Genomic DNA, 4,051 nt, shown 5'->3' with positions numbered 1-4,051 from the left:
TAACACTTAATGAAATTTTGGCCCGACAAATTTGTCAAACTGAAAGAAACCTAAAAACCTTCTCTCAGCTCGCCCTCACTCTCAAACCCACCTCCTCTCTTGCTCTCGCTTTCGTTCTTCAAACTGAAAACCCAATCCTCCCCTCCGCGCATCAGCCCGCACAGCCGCGCCAGCAGCCCACCCGCCTACGCCCCAGCGCCCTCCCCACCTGTGCAGATCCCAGAAGCCCCGCGCGGCCCCGCCTGCGCAGATCCCAGCAGCCACAGCTCACCTCAGTAACTCGCGCGCAGCCTCCCACCAGACTGGCCTCAGCCCTGCCGCCAGCCCGGTCTCATCCAACATGGAAACTGAAAACCCAGAATCATCTCAAGCATCTCACCTCGCAAAATAGAAAACCCCATTCGAGCCAAACGATCTCGGTCTCAATCTCAATCCGTATCATGGTCTCAGTCTGAGTTCGCATCTATCACGGGTAATCCCCTTGGCTAAGTGTTAATAGATTTAAGGTTTTTGTTGGATTGGGTATTTAGGGTTTTCTCGATTAAGTGTTCATCTCACTTTGCCTAGCTAGGCGATTGCATTGGGTAGCAGCACAAGCGATTCAGGCTGAGTCTGTTATCTCTTTAATCCAAAATAGGAAGAGGAAAGTTCAAGGGCAAGCCCACGGGTCACTGCAACTTCTCCACTCACGAAGAGATGGGTATTCAATCTCTCTCTCATTCTTTCACTTTTTCCTCTATTTCTATATCTATTTGCAAGGTCTCAATTGCTTGGTGTTTTCTCCACTCACGAAGAGATGGGTATTCAATAGATGAATTTGTAAATGTTTTGCGTATTCTAATTTTGAATTTGGGGTCTTCATCTAAAAGCTCGTACTTCTTTCACTGAAATTTTGTTCCTTTAATGAACTTTGGTCCAGTAAAGCTTTGAAGATAAGTTATAGGTTTCTGGTAGTGATTTGGCTTGAAATCTGGTAGTGATTTCAATTCGCAGCAGTCAATTTGAAGGTATTGGAGTTTGATTCGCTGTAGGCCATTTGAAGGTATGATTCCAATTGATTTCATTATAAATCTGGGTTTGAGTTGTTCCGTTTGGATAATCATATAGAGTAAGTGTCTATGCTTTTGTGGAGAATCTTTGTGGGGTATTCCAGCTGCTATCCTTTCACTGGTGAATGGGAAACCTCCGATCTATATGAAGTTCCCTTCTGCTTCTGCCAATGAAAAAGTCGAAAAAGTTTTATCTGGTCATTAGAGTATATCATTATAAATTTAGTTGCTGGGTTGATTTTTAGGTGATTGTGTTTATAGTGCAGGTGATTGTGTTTAGTTGCTGTGTTGGATTTCATTTAGAATTTGTCAACAGTATGATTGTTGGTAATGTATGAACTGTTTTGATTGTTAGGGAAACTTGATTAAGTTTTGATAATTGAGTTGTGGAGAGCATGCACTGTTAGTGTGCTTGGGCGAATCCCCAAGCACAGGGAGATCAGCCTAAAGTGAGTGTTATGGTCCTTCTCGGTGTTTACATGACCCTTGCATTTGGGAGCTCGTGGTCTATATTTATTAGGGCTGTGTTGGTAGCTACCTTTGGTCTAGAAGCTGCACAGAAATTCTTTCTGAAGATGCTTAGGAGTGTTTTCAGCGCACCAATGTCTTTCTTTGATTCTACTCCTGCTGGACGGATTTTGAATCCAAGAGATGCAAGGTGGTGAATGACTTACTTATATCTTATTTCATTCATGTAGAAATTGATAGAAAGTTTTGATAGGGTAAATCAGTTATTGTTTTTCTGATGTGGTACTTCACTTTGCTGGAAGTGACTGGGTTATTTTTACAAACCATTACTCTCATGTGAGTCAAATGATATAATCCATTAGATGAACATGTAGTGGATAATGGATATTGACGTGACAAACCATGTAGTGGTCTCAATTCTGGAGCTGATTGTTATTGTTCTGGGTTCTGGGTTGTGGTTGTGGGTGCAGTTGGTTCTGAACTGAGGAAGAGGAAGCTGCTGTTCTGTGTGTTACTAGATTAAAGGTACTGTGTTTTCGAGATTTTATTTTTGTTATGGTATGATTTAATATCTTCTGGCATTTGATTTAGATTTTTCTTATTCCTCCACTTTGGTTTTTTTTACTTTCTAATACGATAATGAATGCTAAAGAAGAGTAGCAGTAGTATTGCTGGGTTAAGTTGGCTTGGCAGATTGTGTGAAAAGAGTATGTGAAGAGTAGTCATTAAAATTGGAATGAGCAGTCAGACACCCATTTTGTTTGTATTCCTTGATCTCGATGATATCAGTTGCTCTTAATTATTAAAACCAAACCTCACAAATCAATATAGATGGGTACTGTGGTATCTTTTTATGTATGTGGAGTGCAGCTTTCTTCTGAAGCTTAAATTCTTTGTCTGACATTTGCATTTGCTTTATTGTGCAGGCCAAATAAAGGAGGTCTTTGTGGTGCTGCACTGCCAAATTAGTCCAGGTAACAATTGACCAAAATGACCAAAACTGCATATGGTGGAGAAACTTCTCAGCTATAGTGATTTGTTGTCCATATTGGGACAAAGTAGGTGAATTGAAATGAATGTAAACAAACTTAAATTCAATATTAACAGCAACCAAATAACTCAAAAGAGTGAAAGAATAACCACGGCCCTAAATCTTCACTGTAATTAATTATAGAGTTCTTGACCGAAATTTCTCGACTTGGATCTAATGTTATAGGTTCATATTATCACTGATACATTGGTGACAAGTTTGACATTTTGCACATCTATGGTCAACAAGCTCTTACTTTTGCAGCTCATTTATATCAATTTTCCTTTGATCTGCACTCATATATATATGAACGTGTGTAGGTTTACATTATTTCTATTTGCTTTGCTTGGTTTTGTTTTCAGCTTCAGTTTTACATGTACTGTTGGTAATTTACATTTTGTAGTTTCAAAGAAGTATCTCATAAGATGATCTCCCTTCCAAGAAAAGAATAAAACTAATTTATATTATTAGTGTGTGAAATCTATGTAGTAAACATAAATACTTTGTTTGCATTTGTACCACTGCCTACATCATAGAGGTCAATCATTATAGCAGTAATTTTTCTTTTTTCCTTTTTTTTTTTTTGGCTTACAGAAACTTTGCGTTGAAATTAGTGTTTGTAGTTTGACAATTAATTTCAGCATTTCATTGCTGTTTTATTTGGTTTCCACAGATTTTATGTGAAAGAATATTGGCACCATTTTGCTGCTGCTGTTCCTCTGTCTATTCGTTAGTGTTTCCTTTCTAACATTCAATCATTTTCAAAGACAAGTTTTTCTTTTCTTTGTTTCTCCTTACTATTTCTTTTTTCTTTATCTAACTTTAGCCACTGAAAATCTGATGCAACTATAAATATTAGCACTGAATTGATTCAGTAGCATGTGTTTTTGATTAATGTTGACACTATTTTGCAAGTTTGTTGACTACTCAGCATTTGATGACCATGGTTTCTACTGTCTTTGGCAGGGTCAACAAATGCCTTGGTTATATCTAAGCAGACCATTCTACTTCGTGTAGAGGTAGTGAGTAGCTGCTCATGTCTTTCTATAACAACAAGGCAAACCGCTAATTTTCAAGCCAACATCCATCAAACGGTTCTCATTATTGTTTTTCATCTATTGCTTTATTAGACGATACATACCAAGTTTGATTTGAAGTTATTGATTCCACTGAGAAATTCGTGTAACATGTTTTAATCATCCTTTTGCAGCTCAAGACTACATAATGAAGGTTTGATGTTGGACAAGGAGTTCAGAAGTTCAAAGCGGGCGATAATGTTGTAGCATTTCACCATGTGAGAAGAGCCTCTGCTTCAGAATTGGAATGAACAGTAGTAGTAAGAGAAAATGCTAACAACTGAAGCTGCTTTGTGTTAACTACTTGTTTCTATGTACTTATTATGTCAAGATAATGTACTGATGACTTGTACTGTACTTATTATGTCAAGATAATGTACTGATGACTTGTACATATGGAGTTGTTAATATAGATATATAACTGATTC

At 37.9% G+C, this 4,051-nt stretch overlaps 1 long non-coding RNA gene across 3 annotated transcripts; it reads left to right on the top strand.

Annotated features, from left to right (window-relative positions):
* Window positions 1–4,051, top strand: LOC133735429 (uncharacterized). 3 transcript variants are annotated; one of them, XR_009859008.1, is made up of 8 exons: window positions 1–472; window positions 568–700; window positions 920–1,042; window positions 1,405–1,707; window positions 1,988–2,042; window positions 2,444–2,491; window positions 3,514–3,641; window positions 3,758–4,051. It is a non-coding gene; the product is annotated as an uncharacterized LOC133735429 (long non-coding RNA). The 3 variants fall into 3 exon arrangements; XR_009859009.1 differs by lacking the exon at window positions 3,758–4,051 and having other exon boundaries at window positions 572–700; window positions 3,514–3,750; XR_009859007.1 differs by lacking the exon at window positions 3,758–4,051 and having other exon boundaries at window positions 3,514–3,750.

The sequence above is a fragment of the Rosa rugosa genome, chromosome 3 (assembly GCF_958449725.1).
Source record: "Rosa rugosa chromosome 3, drRosRugo1.1, whole genome shotgun sequence".
NCBI lineage: Eukaryota > Viridiplantae > Streptophyta > Magnoliopsida > Rosales > Rosaceae > Rosa > Rosa rugosa.
This window is presented reverse-complemented; position numbering and strand designations above follow the sequence as displayed.